This window comes from Cervus canadensis, chromosome 9, assembly GCF_019320065.1.
Source record: "Cervus canadensis isolate Bull #8, Minnesota chromosome 9, ASM1932006v1, whole genome shotgun sequence".
Lineage (NCBI taxonomy): Eukaryota > Metazoa > Chordata > Mammalia > Artiodactyla > Cervidae > Cervus > Cervus canadensis.
Genome location: NC_057394.1, coordinates 54400721 through 54422846, shown reverse-complemented (window position 1 = coordinate 54422846; position 22126 = coordinate 54400721). Strand labels below are relative to the sequence as shown.

At 39.3% G+C, this 22126-nt stretch overlaps 1 pseudogene; it reads right to left on the bottom strand.

Annotated features, from left to right (window-relative positions):
• LOC122447275 overlaps positions 1–21226 on the bottom strand; it is a 76105-nt pseudogene extending 54879 nt beyond the window's left edge.
• Positions 21227–22126: the final 900 nt, after the last annotated feature.

The window sequence follows — 22126 nt, the reverse complement described above, 5'->3', positions numbered from 1 at the left end:
CTAACTCCAAGAACATCTCTCAGGCTAGAAGATGCTCCCCTGACTGCCTGCCTCAGGGCCAAGCGACCTGAAAGTGAGTCTTTATCTTGGCTGTGCCTCAGATCTCTGTGGATTAGAGCAAGGCTGGTGACCATGAGGTTTTTGAGGACACATATTGGGAATCCCATGATCTGGTCAGTTTGGAAGTGCAATGAGCTTCTTCCATTGGTAACGCTAGCTCTTAGAGGACCAGAGGCGGCCCTCCAGTGGTTTTGAAAGGTTTGGCCATAATAGCTGGAAGACCAAATCACTTTTTCCTTGCTGAATAGCCCTTCACCACTGCTTTTGTTATACATACACTGGTGTGGTGACACTCGGAAGGGACATCTCAGCTTTATGTTTGAACGTTTATATTTCTCAGTTCTATTGTGGTCAGGAATATTGTGCACAGGCACAAAAAAGACAGATGTTTCCCCTGGCAGTCTTAGAAGGGAGGCATTCCAGAAGGCTAATCTGTTGCACTCCAGGTGGCATCAGAAGAGGAGCAGAAATCAGGCAAAGGGTTTAACCATGAGGAACTGGACATCAATCTGGGGTACCATCAGGTCTACCCCTGATGCATCTCCACTCTGCCTCGGTGGTAGAACAGGGAAGAACAGCAGAGGGATACCTGCATCAGTAAGACAGGTTAACTCTAGCCAGGGAAGGAAGCTTGGGTGGAAGACCTGTTTCCACCCCCATCTAGAGCAGGGAGGGATGTCTCCTGTAGAAAGAAAAGGTGCTGGTTGCTGCTTTTTTCTTTCTTACAGATAGGAGCTAACAATTCCAGCCTCATTCCTTTGAACTGTATCCTGAAAAACAGATAGTTTTAATCCCCAGAGCTTAAAGAAGACACACCTGATCTTCCTACGTGATATTGTATGGCCATGGTATCCATTGGAGGATGGCGAACAATGGCTGGTAGAAGAGTCTCTTAATTATAATACTGTCTTACAATTAAACTGGTTCTGTAGAAGACAATGGAAATGGATAGAAGTTAGCATATGTATTGCTTTTTTTTTTTTTTTTTTTTCTGTCTCCCTGAGACATGCCAGACTTATGTCCTAAGGATGTAGATTTTGGTGTGAAACCTCCAGTTCCCTTCTGTCCTCCTACTTTGCCCCCATATCTTGGGGTTCCAAATGAGCAAACTGAAAGTTAGGGCACCCCTTCAGGAGAGGGTTTTCTTGGTCTTGGTAGAAACTCACTACTCTGGTTTTAATTCAGAATCAGACAACCGAACTAAGGAAAGCTCAGAGAGCTAAAACTAAGGGTGAAACACAGGGTGAAATGGAGGACGATAGACAAAGAAATAAGGAAAAACGGGTTTCTCCAGCCTATCCCTGGGATCATATATGAAGGGCAGCCAGAAAGGCTGAGGAACAGCCACACAAGCTGTTGCTTCTCCATGAAGCACCCACCAGGGGGTCGGGTGGGGGGGATCAATTCATGACAGTTAATAAGCCCTTTTCTTATCAAGAAATACAAAGGATCAAGGGAGATCTGGGAGGCTATTTGGAGGACCCAGAAAAATCTATTAGAATCTTTAAGATTGTTATTCAACTTTATAATCTTACTTGGAAGGATGTGATATATACCTTGGGGCAAATGCTAACTCCTGGCTCAAAAACTCGAGTTTTGGAGAAAGCTATTGCCTATGGAGATGAAGGGTTAGGTAATGAATCAGCAGGAAAGAGGGAGGACAAGATGGCCACACTCCCTTCTGGGAATCCGGCAGTCAAAACTATAGAACCAGACTGGGACTACAACTTCTGCATTTTGGGGTGTTAGTTCTAGAAGGTCTTGTAGGTCTTCATAGAACTGTTCAATTTCAGCTTCTTCAGCATTGCTGGTTGGGGCATAGACTTGGATTACTGTGGTATTGAATGGTTTGCCTTGGAAAAGAACAGATATCACTCTGTTTTCAAGATTGCATCCAAGTACTGCATTTCAGACTCTTTTGTTGACTATGATGTCTACTCCATTTCTTCTAAGGGACTCTTGCCCACAGTAGTAGATAAAATGGTCATCTGAGTTAAACTCACACATCCCAGTCCATTGTAGTTAGCTGATTCCTAGAATGCTGATGTTCACTCTTGCCATCTCCTGTTTGACCACTTCCAATTTGCCTTGATTCATGGACCTAACATTCCAGGCTCCTGTGCAGTGTTCTTTACAGCATTAGACCTTGCTTCCATCACCAGTCCCATCCACAACTGGGTGTTATTTTTTTCTTTGACTCCATCTCTTCATTCTTTCTGGAGTTATTTCTCCACTCATCTCCAGTAGCAAATTGGGCACCTATCGACCTGGGGAGTTCATATTTCAGTGTCCTATCTTTTTGCCTTTTCATACTGTTCAGAGGCTTCTCAAGGCAAGAATACTGAAGTGGTTTGCCATTCCCTTCTCCAGTGGACCACATTTTGTTAGAACTCTCCACCATGACCCATCCATCTTGGGTGGCCCTACATGGCATGGGTCATAGTTTCATTGAGTTAGACAAGGCTGTGGCCCATGTGATTAGATTGGTTTGTTTTTTTGTGATTGTTGTTTTCAGTCTGTCTGCCCTCTAATGGAGAAGGATAAGAGGCTTATGGAAGTTTCCTGATGGGAGGGAATGACTGAGGGGGAAACAGGGTCTTGTTCTGATGGGCAGGGCCATGCTCAGTAAATGTTAATCTAAGTTTCTGTTGATGGATGGGGTTGTGTTCCCTAGCTGTTATTTCCCTGGGGCCAAACTATGGCGGAGGTAATGAAGATAATGGTGACCTCCTTCAGAAGGCCCCAAGCAAGCACTGTTAAACTCAGTGCCCCCAACCCTGCAGCAGGCCACCGCCAACACACGCTTCTGCTGGAATTTCAAAAACACTCATGGCCAAGTCTGGGTCAGTCTCATGTGGGGTCACTGCTTCTTTTTCCTGGGTCCTGGTGTGCACAAGGTTCTGTATGTATCCTCCAAGAGTCTGCTTCCCAGTCCTGTGGAAGTTCTGGTTGCTCTATAGTGGGGTTAATGGCGACCTCCTCCAATGAAGCTGGGCAAAGGCAAATAGAGTTTGTCAAGAGAGTGCACTGGTCATAGCAAACATCCTCTTCCAACAACACAAAAGAAGACTCTACACATGGACATCACCAGATGGTCAACACTGAAATCAGATTGATTATATTCTTTGCAGGTAAAGATGGAGAAGCTCCATACAGTCAGCAAAAACAAGACTGTGAGCTGACTGTGGCTCAGATCATGAACACATTATTGCCAAATCCAGACTCAAATTGAACAAAGTAGGAAAAAACACTAGACCATTCAGGCATGACCTAAATAAAATTCCTTATGATTATGCAGTGGAAGTGACAAATAGATTCAAGTGATTAAACCTGATAGACAGAGTGCCTGAAGAACTATAGATGGAGGTTTGTGACATTTGTACAGGAGGCAGGGATCAAGACCATCCCCAAGAAAAAGAAATGCAAAAAGGCAAAATGGTTGTCTGAGGAGGACTTACAAACAGATGTGAAAAGAAAAGAAGCAAAAGGCAAGGGAGAAAAGGAAGAATATTCATCGGAATGCAGAGTTTCAAAGAATAGCAAGGAGAAATAACAAAGCCTTCTTCAGTGATCAATGCAAAGAAATAGAGGAAAACAAAAGAAGGGGAAAGACTAGAGATCTCTTCAAGAAAATTAGAGATACCAAGGGAACATTTCATGTAAAGATGGGCAGAAATGGTATGGACCTAACATAAGCAGAATATACTATGAAGAGGTGGCAAAAATGCACAGAGGAACTATACAAGAAAATCTTCACTACCCAGATAATCACAATGGTGTGATCATTCACCTAAAGCCAGACATCCTGGAATGCGAAGTATTTGGCTTTAGGAAGCAACACGATGAACAAAGCTAGTGGAGGTGATGGAATTCCAGTTGAGCTATTTCAAATCCTAAAATATGATGCTGTGAAAGTGGTGCACTCAATGTGCCAGCAAATTTAGAAAACTCAGCCATGACCACAGGACTGAAAAAGGTCAGTTTTCATTCCAATCACAAAGAAAGACAATGCCAAAGAATGCTCAAACTACTACACAATTGCACTCATCTCACGTGCTAGCAAAGTAATGCTCAAAATTCCCTAAGCCAGGCTTCAACAGTACATGAAATATGAATTTCCAGATGTTCAAACTGGATTTAGAAAAGTCAGAGGAACCACAGATCAAATTGCCAACATCGGTTCAATCATCAAGAAAGCAAGAAGAGTTCCAGAAAAACATCTATTTATGCTTTATTGACTATGCCAAAGCTTTCAACTGTGTGGATCATAACAAACTGTGGAAAATTCTTCAAGAGACGGGAATACCAGGGCACCCAACCCACCTCCTGAGAAATCTGTATGCAGGTCAGGAAGCAACAGTAAGAACTGGACATGGAGCAACAAACTGGTTCCAAATCAGGAAAGGAATAACAAGGCTGTATATTGTCACCCTGCTTAGTTAACTTATATGCAGAGTGCATCATGAGAAATGTTAGGCAGGATGAAGCACAAACTGGAATCAAGATTTCGGGAGAAATAAAATAACCTCAGATATGCAGATGATACCACCATTATGGCAGAAAGGTAGGAAAAAAAAAAAAAAACTAAACTAAAGAGCCTCTTGATCAAAGTGAGAGAGGAGAGTGAAAAAGTTGGCTTAAAACTCAACATTCAAAAAACTAAGATCATGGCATTTGGTGCCATCACTTTTGGCAAATAAATAGGGAAAAATGGAAACAGTGACAGACTTTATTTTGGGGTGCTCCAAAATCACTGCAGGTGGTGACTGCAGTCATGAAATTAAAAGACACTTGCTCCTTGGAAGAAAAGTTATTACCAACCTAGATAGCATATTAAAATTTAGAGACATTACTTTGCCAACAAATGTCCGTCCAGTCCAAGCTATGGTTTTTCCAGTAGTCATGTATGGATGTGAGAGTTGTACTGTAAAGAAAGCGGAGCATCAAAGAATTGATGCTTTTGAGCTGTGGTGTTGAAGAAGACTCTTGGAAGTCCTTTGGACTGTAAGGAGATCCAACCAGTCTATTCTAAAGGAAATCAGTTCTGAATATTCATTGGAAGGACCGATGCTGATGCTAAAACTCCAATACTTCAGCCACTTGATGCGAATAACTGAATCATTTGAAAAGACTCTGATGCTGGAAAGACTGAAGGCAGGAGAAGGGGATGAAAGAGGATTAGAGTGTTGAATGGCATCCCCATGTTGATGGACATGAGTTTGAGTAAGCTCCGTGAATTGGTGATGGACAGTGAGGTCTGTCCTGCTGCAGCCCATGGGGTCTCAAATAGTTAGACATGACTGAGTGATTGAACAGAACTGAACTGGGACTAGAACACAGCTAAAAGAAGATGGGATCAGAGTCATTTTGTCAGATGTATTCTTGAAGGACTCATGTGAGCTCATGATAAGACTTTAAACTATGCCAAACTGGTAAAGATAGAACAGGAAAAGAAGGATGTGTCTTGTAAATTCTTAGATAGACTGCAAGAAGCCATTCACAGACTCACTGAGATTGGTCCTGAAAGTGAAGAGGGAAGAGTGATCTTAAATGATAGATTTTTCATTCAGCTAGCTCTAGATATCCACTGTAAGCTACTAAAACAGGTATCTTGACAATATCAATCTTCAGATAATTTACTGTAACTGGCTTGGACAGTCTATTACATCAGGGAATATGAGGAGAAAGAAAGGAAGAGAAAGACCAAGGAACAGACTGAAGCCCTAAGAATGGTGGTCAGGACCATTCTGAGACAACCTGAGACAAAAGTGCCCAGAGGGTCCCTGGTGGAAAGGGATGGATTTATTATTACTGTGGGAAGGAGGGGCACCTCAAGTGGGATTGTCCTCAGTTTCTAAGCTGCCTCCAGGTCCATGTCTGGTCTATAAAGGACCACACTGGAGGAGAGACTGCCCTCAGAGGCATAAGCCCCAGAGGTTGGACTCTCAGGACAATCAGGACTGAAGCTGTCCGGGGGTCCCCACACAAGATTCCATCTTAATTACACCTGAGGAACCCTGGGTATTAATAACTGTGGGGGGCTAATCATTTGATTTCCTTCGGGACATCAGGACAACTCTGTGCTTATTGACGCTCTTGGCCCACTTTCTCCCCAATCCACTACTGCAATGGGACTGTCTGGACGAGCCATATGTTATTATTTCTGTTGTCCTCTAAGCTGCAACTGAGACTCTGTGCTGTTTTCACATGAGTTTCTGATTGTGTCAGAATTTCCCTCACCCCTTTTGGGGAGGAATATACTGAGCAAGGTCCATGCCTCTGTGTTCATGAAAATGGAGCCCTCTGTTTCTTTCCCATTAATTGAACAAACTGTAAATCCTAGAGTGTGGACTGATGGGAAAACTGTGGGTTGAGCACATAATACTATTCCTGTCGTTATCAAGTTCAGAGACCCACACATATTTCCACATCAAAAACAGTATCCTCTAAAACTCAAGATTAAGCAAGGGTTAAAACCTATCATTGAAAATTTGAAGGAGCAGGAGCTATTAATTCCCTGTAATAGTCCATGCAACACTCCTATTTTGGTTATGAAAAAGTCAAATGATAAATGGGGGCTAGTTCAAGATTTACAAATAGTAAATGAGACTGTGGTTTCGTTCCCTCCCATGGTACCCAATCCTTATACTCTATTGTCTGAAATTCCTGAACAAGCCAAATATTTTTCAGTAATTGATTTAAAAGATGCCTTCTATTCTATACCATTGGCAGAAGAAAGCCACTTTTTATTTGCTTTTGAAGACCCTACCCAGCCAGCTTCTCAGTGAACCTGGACAGTTTTGCCCCAGGGGTTTTGTGACATCTCTCACTTAATTGAACAGAGTTTGTCAGGGGATCTACAAAACTTTAATAGCCCTGAGACAGTAGTGTTACACTATGTAGATGATATTCTGCTCTGTGCTGAGACAGAAGAAGCTTGCTTGCAAGCCTCAGAAGACTTCCTAAACTTTTTGACTGGCTGCAGTTAAAAGGCATCAAGGGAAAAGGCACAGTTTTGTCAACAATCTGTTAAATATATGGGCCTAATCATATCCAAAGGAATGAGGGCCACAGTCCCCAAGAGAATTAAGCCTATACTAAACCACCCCCTACCTATGACTTTAAGACAATTGAGAGGATTTGGGGGCATCCCATGCTACTGCCACATTTGGATTACAGATTATGGGGCACTTGCCCAGCTTTTATATAAACTTATAAGTGAAACTCAACAAGCCCAAACTGACAAGTTGGTTTGGTCTCCAGATACTCAAAAGGCTTTTAAGGCTCTTTAAACTGCTTTCCTGAAAGCTCCTGCTTTGAGCTTGCTCACAGGGTCAGAGTTTAATTTGTTTGTCACTGAAAGAAAAGGTATGGCCATGGGAGTTATGACACAACCCCAAGGGCCTCACCAGCAACCTATAGAATACCTGAGTAGAATATTAGATGTAGTGGCACGTGGGTGGCCACATTGTCTAAGGGTAGTTTCTGCTATTGCTTTTACTGGTACCTGAAGCTCTTGAGTTTATTAATGGGTGAAATCTTACTGTACTGACTTCTCACGATGTGAGCGGAATCTTAAACTCTAAAGTTAATATTTGGATGACAGACAATTGGCTTCTTAAATATCAGTCACTGCTATACAACTCAACTTTGAGCTTTTCAACAGACATTATGAGAACTCTGGGCAATGACCCAGCCTCTGAGTCGAACAAGCCACTGATTGAGCCAGGAGCCAAGGTCCTGAGAAAGACATTGGGATCTGGGGGGCAGGGAGGGGGCCAATCTCTTGAGCCCCTCTGGGCAGGCCCTTTCCAGGTTATTCTTTCTTCTCACACAGCTGTCAAGGTGCCAGGAATTGATTCATGGGTGTACCACGTTCCAGTTAAAAAGTGGCATCCTGACCCTCAGAGTAAGCAATGTCATTTTATGTCTTTATTCTCTATGCTTTCACTTTTTCACTTTTCAGAAGGACCAGATAATCTATATGGGCCGGCTTCTGCTGACTCCAAAAATCCTGAGCCTGTTTGACCCTCAAGATGCCTTCCTGGCCTGAGCTCATTCATATGCTGCATTCCACAGTTGGTCTAATTGCCGGGTCTGTGGAGCACCCCTATCCTCATTGGCAGAAGGCTTCCCATGGTGGGCATCTCCACTTCAGGGAAAGGACTTTCTCCAAGTTTGTAACTACCTTCACCAACAGCAATCATATGTGATGTCTCTTCTTAATCTGATGACATCTAACAATCCTAAAATGGACTGGTGTAACACTTTTACCTTAACTATGTATATAATGTGACTTTTAACTTTGATTATACTTTATGTTGGTTTAATGACTATTGTGCTGCACATAAAAAGACAAATAGGTCTAGATATGATGGTTTTTCACATGATGTTTATCAAATATGGAATGAGGTCAGATGGCTAACTCCTGAAAAGGGACACCTAATGTCTAGTGCCCCCATATGCTGGTGACAAATAGAGCCATCCCCAGAATTAGCTGACAGCTTAATAATAATGACTGGAAACAATTTGGGTTTTTGCCTCAAGGAATAAGCAATGTAATCATTCCTGTGTTTCCTTACCCCAGTACAGGCCCTCCTTTTGCCTGGCTAGACACTGATTGGGACTGGATCCCTCAGTCACACTGGCTTGCTCCAAACAGGACCTACTCACTATGGGACTCTGACCCATGGGTGTGGTGTCCCCCTGGCTGGATAGGGAGATTCACCTTAGGTCTAGCTTTTACTCATGGCTTCATATTTTCAGAGATTCCGGAGAAGCCTGCTAATTTGCCACACCTTAGAACTCATTGGACGAGGTCTGTATTTCACTGGTATGATTATTTGACTGCAATAGTCATTCCCTCTCTGGGAACCACAGAAGTTATGCTATGAGATGATACTGTGACTATTCTCAAAAAACTATTTCAGCCCTTAATGCTGAACAAATACGAATTATAAATGTGGTTTTACAAAACAGATTGGCCTCAGATATTCTAACAGTCACGCAAGGAGGAATTTGTGCCATTATTCATACCCAATGTTGTACATATATAAAAGATATGAGCACTAATGTTACTCACTTTACTAAACACATGAACATGCTGATTCAGGCTATGAATACTCCTGAAGCCTCATTTGTTTTACCTTCGGAGACATTTCCCCATGGTGGAAAACTATCTTAATTGTAATAACCCTGATTGTTCTGTTTTTGCTCCATGCATCTGTAACTGTGTAGCTGGATTTGTTTCTAGCCACATGAAGTTTTTTAAATTACAAATGGTTGTCCAAACTCCTACGAGTGACACAGCTTCCTCCAACTACTCCTTGAGGCCTCTGGATCACAGACTGTCAATATGAGGGTTAGGAAAATGTGTTGTCTCACCAATTTAGGGACAACGCCCCTTGTCAGCTTGGAAGCAGTTATGGAATGAAAGAAGCATCGTCCCTTTCCCTAGGCAACATAATACTCCTAAATGAAAAGGGGGTAATGAGAGGGTAACAGGCAGGAAGGCCAGAGGTCCCCAAGGGGCAGAAGGAAAGAAACTGCAAGTGGCAGGCTTTTTTTACTTCTTTAACACAAAATTAAAAGAGGCTTCTTTTAATTCTATGTTGATGATACCTGGTTCTGCCTTGAGTTAATCAATACATTTTTCACATGGAAATGTTTTTCTTAAGCTATGTTATTGAAACTATGTATTTGCTTCGGAAGTTTCCTTTGTTCAAAATGGTTCTGTCTAAGACTAACTTTTTTTTTTTTTTTTTTTTTTTTCCTTTTCTCAAACCTTGGGCCAATAATGGGTCAACAAACCACTATTCCTGTTAAATAGTTTATGGCCGGGGGATGATACACCTCATGGCATCCTGTCTCAAAAATGCATATTGTAGGAGAGGGGCCTGGTGAAACTTCCTAAGCCTTGAGGTGTCTCTCTATCTGATTAACAGCTTTCTAACACATGTAAAACACCTCTCTAAAAACTATCAAGGGGGCACTCTTTCTGCCCCCTTCTGATGTCTATGTCAAAAGTTTCCCTAGCTTTATTATACTTTAATAAAACTTTGCTACACAAAAGAGCTCCAAGTAGTCAAGTCTCGTCTCTGACCCCAGATCAAAATCCTCTCCTCTGGAGGTCAAGAATCCTGGTGTAACATACGACTCACAGCAGCAACCTTTGATCAGTCCTGAATAATCTTTGGAAGGACCGATGCTGAAGCTGAAGCTCCAAGAAGTTGGCCACCTGATGTGGAGAACTCACTCATTGGAAAAAAAAAACCCTGATACTGGGGAAGATTGAAGGTGGGAGGAGAAGGGGACGACAGAGGGTAAGATGGTTGATGGCATCACCGACTCAGTGGACATGAGATTGAGCAAACTCTGGGAGTTGGTGAAGGACAGGGAAGCCTGGTATGCTGCACCCCTTGGGGTTGCAAAGAGTCATACACCACTGAGTGAATGAACTGAATCCAATTGAGTTGCCAACCCAGCATGTCAGACCACATGGGCATCACAAGATTTGATGTCTTCTTTCCCACAGCTGATTAATCTACCTAGAGTAAGTCTACCTTACTTTTCTCAGATAAAGTTTCCCCCCTTTTCATTCAAATGATCCTAGGGACAGAAACGTTCTGACAAGAACTAACAAGTTTTCTTTTTTATTTTGTTCATCTTGCCTTCTTAATCTACAGTGTTTTGAAAAACACAAATTTTTACATAATCTTCTGTCTTACTTAGTTGTTGCTGTGAAAGTGTTTTGTCTTGCTAGAGACAAAACCATGCATCTAAGATGATGTCTAATTAGTCGTTGTCTTTATCTACCATTTATAGCATTTGAGAAAAGCTGATGAAAGATGAGAACTTCAGGACAAGTGGTAGCACAGTCCTGCGTTGTATAACATTGTGTATATAATATTGTACTAAAGAACCAGAAGATTGGATTGTGGGGTGGGGTGAGAAGGATTCTAGCCATGGCAAGTGGTGGGGCTTTAAACAAGCTTCATAATTTCTCCAAGCATCACATCCTTATTAAAGACTCAATAAAAAGAGTTATAGTGAACATTTTTCTTACTTGCCTTTGTTTAATTCCTTCACACTCTTATGAAAGTACTGTGATTTTCCCTGGTAAACAACATTTCTAACTCATTCTCATGCCAGTTGTGTAGACATCATTCTAGCTTTGCAGACTTCACTTCACCTCTGACTTTGAGGATGGACGGGCATACAAGCGTGCTAAGTTGCTTCAGTCCCGTCCTGACTCTGTGATGCTATGAACTTTAGCCCACTAGCCTTCTCTGTACATTGCATTTTCTAAGCACAAATCTAGGAGTGTGTTTCCATGCCCTCCTCCAGGAGATCTTCCTGATCCAGGGATTGAACCCACACCTCTTACATCTCCTGCATTGGCAGGATGTTCTTTACCACTAGCACCACCTGGGAAGATGTCACCAAAAGGGATGAGAGCATTTTTATCCCCTTAGCCAGCAATACCCTTAACTAGGGCAAGAGGCTCCAGCCAAGGGTCCCATGCAGCCCAATTTTGGCAGCTCTCTGGGAATTGTAATAAAGGGCACATCTTTTAGTTATTTTAGTTTATTTTAAGAGGACAGAGTGAAAGCCTTAAATTAATTGGTCTCTGCATTACTACCCCATAGCAACATTCTCTCCCTGTGTGATGCTGTACTTGGGAAAAGAGCTGAGAATCTGAGACATTGAGCCCTGATGATTTCACAGGAGCAACCAGGTTCCGTATGAACTTGATCTCATATGAGCTTTCCAGTGAGCTATTCTCTTAAGCCTGTATCACTGAATCCTTCACTCCTAAAACAAAAAGAGGCCCGGCTCATCCAAGATCTCAACAACAACAAAGCAAGTAGTTCCCTTTTAGTAATGTGTGTGTGTGTGTGTAAAAAGAAGAATTTCAATTTCTACTAAGATCTCTGCCTTTTCACTAAGAAAATGAGAGGACTTTTTTTCCTTTTAATGAAAAGAGTGACTTTTTTAGCAAGTTCATGTTTTCTTCCACAAACTGCAATCTCACTATCCTGCAGTAAAAAAATGGGAAAATTTCATCAGGACTCTCCAACAGTCAGTTTTCTCACCTATGTATTCATGAGGTACTTGATCTAAAAATTAGTATCAATGGTACACATCTTGCAGTGAGTATCAATAATAATATTGCAATCTGCTTTTATAGAGCAAAGTGCATGATTATATTTTTTATTATTTTTGCATATTATAAAACACTATTATTATTAAAATAAAATTTAGATACAGAGTTATTAAAGTTTAAATTTGAAATATTAACAGTGATGCCAAGTTAGACATCATTTGAAACAATTTGGTTTTCCTTCACCTCAGGCATCAGAAATTAAATCCACAGCTGAAAATCAGAGAACAGATTTTGACTTAATATTCTAACAATTACCAGTGTAAAGATGAAATAAGCCAGGGTAAATAAATATTAGCTTTATTTTTGCCTTTGGCCCTTAAATTATTTGTTTGTGACTCTTGACTGGTAAATGGTGGAAGTTTAAGGAATTGTTCTTAGAAATATAAAATGTTTATATGATGTTTTGATTGGTTAAACTATGACAGATTTCATTTATTTTTTTAAAAAAATATATATTTTAATTAGAGGATAATTACTTTACAATGTTGTGTTGATTTCTGCCTACAACAACAGCATGAATTAACCATAAGTGTACATATATCCCCTCCTTCTTAAGCCTCCCTCCCATGTGTGACAGATATTAAATATCTTATTCTATCATGAAAAAGATATGATGCTTCTTCCCAAAGATGGTAAATGTTGCCTTAACATAAGCAAATTATTCAGACAGATGCTTGGAGAGTATAGGCTTGAAAATAAGACAAAATTAGCAAGAGATAAAATTTATCAATATGTACAAAAATTAAAATGGAAAGGTATAAAAGAAATCATTGTTTTTTGTGAATGTTATTTATTTTAAACACCATAAATGCAAACAATATAAATATATACCCACAGTTCACCAGGCAAATCCAATGGAAATAGCAGTGTGGACTTCACAGGGCCCAGGACTCAGGAAAGAGGAACTTACAAAGTGTTATCTCAGAATTAATTAGCACCAATCAGAATCAAAGTTAACATCTATGCTAACCTGTAAGATGTTCATCATTATCTTCAGATTCATCAGTGTCAATAATACAGTCTTCTTCCATATCAAAAATCTTAGGTCCAGAATAATCCTGCAAATTTTTCAGGATCTTTTGGGTAAAATCTTTTGGGTAAACTACTAGGATGGAAGACGATATTTCTGCTAAGGGCTGTTGCTAACAGTAAAGTTGCATTTATATTCTGAACATAGATATATCCTGGTTCAAGGCTGGAAGGTGTAGAAAAGAGTAGCATTTACTATTTAGGTACTTTTTCCATAAAAGTAAGTCTAATTATACCTAAAAGATCAGAAAGCATTTGATTAAGAACTTGGAGTCTGGAGCTGGACTTCATGAGATCAGAGGACTTCTGTTCATTGTCAGCTGGGTGATACCAACAACCTAATTAATTAACGAAACCACTGTCGTTTCTTCCATGAAATAGAGAATCTGGTGCTGCTCACTTACACCTGCGTGTGTGTGACAATAAAGTCCTTAGAAAATTGTCTGGCATAAAATGAGCCTTGGGTAAATATTAACCTTAGTTGTAATAATCTCTTTGTTTCCAAGAGGATACTGCTGACTTCTCCATCTTTTTCAGTTATTTTGATTTCACTGAGGGGGTATTACTCAGAAATATATTCTACACATATATTGGGCTTCCCAGGTGGCTCAAGTGGTATAGTATCTGCTGCCAATACAGGACACTCAGGAGACGGCAGTTTGATCCCCAGCTGGGAAGATTTTCTGAAGAAGGAAATGGCAACCCACTCCAGTATTCTTCCCTGAAAAATTTCAGGAGTAGCCTGGTGAGCTACAGTCCATGGGGCCGTAGAGAGTTGGACAAGACTGAGTAACTAAGCACAGCTCATATTCAACACATAACACTTTCATTTTTTAAATCTTATCTTCTTTCCGAAGAAGTATAGTATGTGAAAATAACTATTTTTCTTGGTTCAGAAAAAAATATTTTAATGTTTAGTTAAGTAATTACATTTCAGATATCATCTTGCTTTTATACTCCACTAAAATGAGCAGTAGAGTACTGGTTGTCCTAGAAGATACCATCAAAGTTGGAAAAAGAAGCTATACTCCCTAAAATTTATGGCAGATGACAATTGTAAACTATTAATCGAGACTTCAATCCCTATGTATTCATGAGGTTACCTAGAAAAACTATACACTCATGTGAAGAAAGGCCAGGGAGGAGAAAGGGAAAGGTTACTGTAAGAATTTCTGCTAAATATATATAATCTCAGTGTTATAAATAAAAGGTAAATGGCACATAAGAAATTGTAATAAAAGGTAGACCAAATGTATATAATTTGCCAATCTCTTTGCAAATTGAGATAATGTATCTTTAACATAACTCAGATTCATCATAACTCCATTATTTCCCCTTTGATGGTAGGTGGTATTATTTACTCAAATTCATACATATGCAGAATTTCTTTATATCAATTTTAGTGGTTACACAGTCGTCAAGTAATGAAAACTAAATAAGATGTAAATCAATGCAGGTTTTGCAAAACAAGAATAATAGGAATGGGAGAGAAGAGATTGTTGCTCTTATGTAATTATTTAATACAATTTTCATTTCATACAGTAAACTTTATTTTTTATAGTTCTTCTTGGAGGGGTGATTCTATGGTTTAATAAATAATTTCTTTAAAAAGCCCATTCATCTACTGTGAAGGAACTAAACAATTCTACTAAGGCATGAAGCCAAAAATTAGGATAACATAGTCTAAAAAAAATTAAGAAAATGTAAAGAATGATATGCCTTAATTTAAAAAAGTCACACTGTTTGACTGAGGTGTCAAGTTCAAGATGAATACACATGAAGTGTGGTCAGATCAAACAGGGAAATAATATTAGCCAGGTCATTTGGACCAGGATCAACTCCTGATGGCACAACAGATGTTGTAGGTGGATTACTCTCCTAGGTAATCTGACCTTCTTGACTTATCTGTTTTGCGAACTCCAAGTTACATTAAAATTTCAGCTATGGTTTTAATGTTTTTGTGAATATGTACTTGATTATCCCAAAAGTTAGATACTAAATACTTAACTCATGATCTCCTAGGATGCTAACCTTGCATCATCATCACATTGTGTTATACCTTATAATTATGTAATTATATATTGCAATTTTTATAACCAGATAAATATTATCACCCTATGAACCACTGGAATACTGTGATCATATTTTATTCATTTTGTATCACTATGAATTAGCATAGTTCATTATAGATATTATTCAGCACCCACATCTCCTGACAAGTTCAATGTTCAATTTCAACTCTGTTAAATATATAGTTCATGGGTTATCTATGGAAATATATCTATGTAAATAAGACAGGAAACTTTCAGCTTCTTCACTATGTGTGCTGGTATTTTTTCATCCCACCTGCATTCTTGATCCTATTCTTCCTGTTCATTTATATTGTTCCCCATGCCCACGTTAGAATGTGAACATTCATTACTCTTTTTATATTATTATTCCTTTCTAATAATCTTTCTGGTTTTCCCCAATATCTCCCATGTGCTTTTGTCTAAAGTGCTTCTTATGTCACTAATTGATAGAAGAAAAATGGTTACTTCCTACAGGCAAATAGTTCATTGCTCTAATAATTTTGCTAGCACTTTAATGATTAATGATGCTTTAAATCTCTTTCACAAAAACTTTTAAATACTTAAGCTTTATAACACAATAAAGAATTTTTTTAAAATGTTTTAAGTATGTATAATGAAGCAACTTACTCCTCTTTGAAAATCTTCATACATTATCATTTTTCAACACAATAATCACACTAGAATATGGAAAAAAAAATTTTCCCATATGTCTCAACTTTTTATTCCTTCCTTCCATCATTAATGTTCTATATAATTCCAAATTGCAATTCTTTTAGAGTTTGATGCCTAGCACAAATATTTGAATTCATTATTGTACTGCTCACAGTGAGGAGACTCACACTGACCAAGCACACAAAGTCTGATTCTTTACACAATATTAAAAATGTACAAATTTACAATGAAAAGTAACACTTTGGAGAGGGATAGCTGTATCCTTAGAAGACCAACAGGTTTCCCTCCTTTTAACACATCTAAAATGCTGAATAGGAAAAATATAATAGTGGGAAATATTCTAAGTCAGTAGACACTCTTAGCGAAGGAGACTGCCTTGTAGACATTAGAGTGCTGCCATGTTAACCACAGGAACATTATTAAACAACCTTCCTACACACCTTTCAGTTTGTTCATCCATTACCTAGTAATTTTGTCTCATGTATTAGTACCTTTATGATCGATCTGATATAACATTACTTTTCACTGAAAAGTGAAAGTCGTTCGGTTGTATCCGACACTTTGCAACCCCGTGGACTGTAGCCTCCAGGCTCCACTGTCCGTGGATTTACCAGGCAAGAGTACTGGAGTGGGTGGCCATTTCCTTCTCCAGGGGTGTCAGGGGACGTTCAACTTTAAGGGGTCCAATGTGTTGTTTTCTTCCTCTGTGTGCCGTTTCTCAAGGACTCTCTGTTCCTTATCAGTTCCTGGAAAACAGGAAGGAGCAGAGCTGCACGCAGTTCTCAGGACTGAGACCGTGGGAAAGAGCACCTGCTCGGATTCCCTTCAGTGACCCCCTTCAGCGACTCTCTTCAGTGACCTGTTACTTAAAGGACTATCCGTTTTGTTGCAACTGGTGGAATTTCATTCTTTTTAATGGCTGAGTAATCATTTTATTGAAGATACATAAGTATGCGTTCCTGCAAATAAAGTACCTTGTTTCACCTGAGACTTGGGTCCCCTGCATCCTTCTTCTCGTTGACTCCAGTCCCCAGGTCCCGGTCTACAAAGACCGTGACACAGGATCCAGAGATTAAACTCAGGTCTCCTGCATTGCAGGCTGATTCTTTATTATCTGAACCCTCAGAGAAGCTCGTCTGTATCCTGGATCTATTATAAATCCAATCATTTTCTTCAGTCAAACTGAGAGATGAAATAAACTGCCTGTATGTTCTTAAAATATTCAAAAAATGCTTTAAATATGCTAAATAAAGTTTTTAATTATAAAATGTTTGCAAGAATTACTATTATAGAAATATCTTTAAGATTTGTATATATAGAAATAATGTGTAATACTTTAAAATCACAAATGATCAGTCATGCATAACTGTGGAGACAAAAGCTACAAAATGGTTAATAGATATCTTTGCTACCACAAAGAAAGTGAAAATTAAGATTGTTCTTTCAAATACATCTTAGGACCTAATTGGGAATGTCACTAATATTAAAGAGATTTTTTTCTTTTTCACTCAGTAGTGGGAAGGAGGTGAAAAGTGGGACAAGAAGGATGGAAGTTAATATACATATCTTCACTCTTATATCTTAATTAATTAATAATTACCCAATTAAAATAATGTGCATGAAAGTGACAATGAAAGTCACTTTGATTTATGTCAAAGAATGTTCTGCCTGTATTCTCTTCTTGGCGTTTAATGGGTTTAGGTCTTATATTTAGGGCTTTAACCCATATTGAGCTTATTTGTGTATATGGTGTTAGAGAATGTTCTAATTTCATTCTTTTGCACTAACTGTCCATATTTCATAGCATCACTTTTTGAAGAGACTGCATTTTCTATGTTGTATTGTTCTTTCTTTCTGGGTTGTAGATTAATTGATCATAAGTACATGGGTTAATTTATTGGCTCTTCTTTCTGCTCTATTGGTTATGTCTCTGGTTTTTGCTGGTGCCATGTTGGTTTGGCTGGTATAGCTTTGTATTATAGTCTGAAGAGAGTATGGTACTCCCAGCTTTCTCCTTTTTACTTAAGATTATTTTGACAATTTGGGGTTTTTTGAACAAATTTGGAAGTTTTCCCTTTTCTTAATTTTTTTTTTTTTTTTTTGGAGTTAGTTTGAGACGAATATGTATTATCTTTTCTTTATGTTTGGTAGAATTCTCCTTTGAAGCTGTCCAGTCCTAGACTTTCATTTGCTGAGAGTTTCTTTTCTTTTTTTTTTATTCACAAATTCAATTTTACTACTAGTGATTAGTCTGTTCTGAGTGTCTATTTCTCCCTGATACAGTCTTAGAAGGTTGTGTGCTTCTGTGTCCATTTCTTCTCAGTTGTCACATTTGCTGGCTGGCATAAAACTGTAGTATTCTCTTGCAATTTTTTGTACCTCAGTGATATCAGTTATTTTTCTAGATGAGCATTGCTAAATGTTTATAAAATATTTTATTCTCTAAGAAACTCTTAATTGATCTTTTCTGTTGTTTTTGGTCTCTATTATATTTACTTCTTCTCTGGTCTTTATTGTGTCCTTCCTTCAGGTGACTATGTGCTTGTTTGCTATTCCTTTTTTAATTCCCTTAGCTGATAGGTTAAGTTATTTATCTGAGATTTGGTTTGTTTGTTTCTTGAGATAGACCTGTATTGTTATCAACTTCCCTGTTAGAATTGCTTTTTCTGTTTCCCGTAGACTTTGAGAAGTTGTGTTTCAATTTTTCTTTCACTTGAGGTGCTGTGCTGTGTTGAGTCACTCAGTCATGTCTGACTCTTTGTGACCCCATGAACTGTAGCCTGCCATGCTCCACTGTCCATGGTGATTCTCCAGGCAAAAATACTGGAGTGGGTTGCCATGCTCTCCTCCAGGTACTTGAGGTATAATCCCTTTGATTTCTTTTTAATTCACTGTAGCATTTAGTAGCAAGTTTTTTACTCTCTATGTATTTGTGCTTTCCCTTTTTTCTTCATGAAGTTAACTTCTAGTTTTATACCCTTGTGGTCAGAAAAAAAAAAAAAAATGCTTGATATAATTTCTTTTTCAAGGTGTTGAGACTCGTTTTGTGACCTATCATGTGCACTATCATGAAAACTATTCCATGTGTACTTATAAAGAATGTGTATCCTGCTTTGAATGGAAAGTCCTGTGGATATCTATTAAATCCAAATGATATGTTGTGTCATGTATGAAGACTTTTGTGTCATTGATTTTCTGATTGGACAATCTCTCCTTGAGGTAAGTGGGTTTAGAGTCCCCTACTACTATTGTGGGCTTCCATGGTGGCTCAGTGGTATAGAATTCACCTGCCAATGCAGAAGATGTGGGTTCAATCCTTGTGTCAGGAAAATTCCCTGGAAAAGTAAATAGCAACTCACTCCAGTATTCTTGCTTGGGAAATCCCATGGATGGAGGAGCTGGTGGACTACAGTCCATGCAGTTGCAAAAGAGTTGGACACAACTTAGTGATTAAACAACAGCTATTATTGTCAATTGTCCCCTTATATCTATTAGTATTTGCTTTTTTATTGAGGTGTATGTTTATTAAAGCTGGCTTGAAGCTCAACATTTAAAAAACTAGTATCATGGCATCTGGTCCCCTCACTTCGTGGCAAATAGATGAGGAAACAATGGAAAGATTGAGAGACTTTATTTTCTTGGGCTCCAAAATCACTACAGATGGTGGCTGCAGCCATGAAATTAAAAGATTCTTACTCCTTGGAAGAAAAGCTATGACCAACCTAGACAGCATATTAAAAAGGAGAGACATTATTTTGCCAACAAAGGTCCCTCTAGTCAAAGCTATGGTTTTTCCAGTAGTCATGTATGGATGTGAGAGTTGGGCCATAAAGAAAGCTGAGCACCAAAGAATTGATGCTTTTGAACTGTGGTGTTGGAAAAGACTCTTGAGAGACCTTGTCTGCATGGAGATCAAACCAGTCAATCCTAAAGGAAATCAGTCGTGAATATTCATGGAAGGACTGAAGCTGAAGCTGAAGCTCTAAAACTCTGGCCACCTGATACGAAGAACCAACTCATTTGAAAAGATCCTGATGCTGGGAAAGATTGAGCGCAGGAGTAGAGCAGGATGACAGAGGATGAGATAGTAGAATGGCATCACAAAAGCAATGGACATGAATTTGAGCAAGCTCTGGGAGTTGGTGATAGACAGGGAGGCATGGTACACTGTAGTCCATAGGGTCATAAAGAGTTGGATATGACTGAGTGGCTAAACTGAACTGATATATGTTAAATGAGCAAAATATCCTCTTTTTGTTTTGATCCCACTTACATTATATAATCCCTTTGTTTGACTTGTATTACAAACTTAGGTTTAAAGTCTATTTTGTCTGATATGTGTATTGCTGCAAACACTTTGTCATTTCTTTATGTTAGTGAAATATATTTGTAGATAGGAACCATCCTTGCATCCTTGCAGTAAATCCAACTTGATCCTGGTGTATGATTCTTTTTATTGCTTTGTTGAGTAAGCTGGATTTGATGCAAACATGAGTCACGTCTTTCCCCAGCATGTGCTGGCAGCTATCACCTTGTTAAGAAATGTGTTTGGAGATGTTGGGATTAGAGTCAAGGCCAGGTGTAAACTGGGGTTTTCCCTCTACTCAATGGCCAGCAGCACCATATTGGGTTTGGGGTCGGTTCTCAAACGCTGGAGCAGTAACCCTGATTTCGGCTCTGTGGTAGCTCCATTGCCTTTAACTTCACGCACTCCCTCCCATCTCAGCTCTAGTGCTCTCACTGCAAAGGGAAGCGGGACCTGCTCACATGCTGCTGCGGGTCTGATATGCCATTGTCTTTCCCAGCTGAGATCTCCCTTTGGCTGTGACAGCTGTCACCCCGGTTTAGAGCTGTGTAAGGAAATGGCACCCCACTCCAGTACTCTTGCCTGGAAAATTCCATGGATGGAGGAGCCTGGTAGGCTACAGTCCATGGGATCCCAAAGAGCTGGACACGACTGAGCAACATCACACACAGTGAAACAAGCAGGGCTAGGGAGCACCCCGAGTTCAGACTTGAGCAGATGCTGTGGCTTTCGCAGGACATCAGCAGCATCCCCATCAGTTTCAATCCGCTCTGTCCTCCCTGTTTTGAGAGTAAGCAAACTTTTACACAGTCTTCAAGAGTGGAGTCCAGGTTTCTCACAGCCCTCTTGTTGGTCTCGTCAGCCTTCCAAGCAGCCAAGGATACTCACCTTCCCAATGTTGAATCCCAGGGCACGAAGCATGTAGTGTGAATTGCTCGCTCCTAGGAACGATGTCTGTTGGTGTATTTGCCCTCTTCTTCTGACTCTCCTTCCAAGGGACCTGATCAGTTTACTTCCCTCCCTACCTGATTCTCTGTTGATCTTTCTTTAGCCTTTGTTCCACAGGAACTTTCCTATCAGATTCCATTTTGTTTTCAGTGAGAGTTGTTCCTCATATGTATGTATGTTCCTCAGATGTATTTTTGATGTTTTCACTGGGGGAGGTGAGTTCTATGTCTTTCTACACTATTATCTGGATCTCATCCTCTTTCATATTACATCCTTTTGAGGAGATATAGAATAGGTTCCTTTGTTAATTTTTTTCAGTCAAACTTTCAGAGCAGGTTTTTAATATGTTATGTTTCAATATTATTTTGAGATTAATGCCTAACTTTTCCCCTTACCACTATACATAATTTTAAATAGTCAAAGAAACCATAGCTTTTCTAGTTATTTGGACTCATGAGGAAGAGCACAAGGAGGACAAAAACAAATAATTATTGCTACCCATTCCAGATACCTTAAAAACACCTCATAAATGTTCACAGTCACTCCCTGACGTGCATTGATCATTTCCCTTTCTTCCAAAGCAAATAAGGATTAAAAACACTTCAAAACTTGCCAAAAATACATGGAGGGCCAGGTTGCAAGCCTAAATCTAATACTGTACTTTTCATAATTTATTGTAGTCCATAAGCAGAGAACCCTTATATGTAATCAAGTAACTGTAGAGACTGAAAGAGAAAAAATAAACTTACTAGATTAATAAAAGTTAATCTTATGTACATTTTATAATATGCATAATTGCTGCTGTTTTGATTGGTAATTAAGATACAACAATAAACTGTTCAGTATATAGTTTCAATTAATATTAAAAAGTCA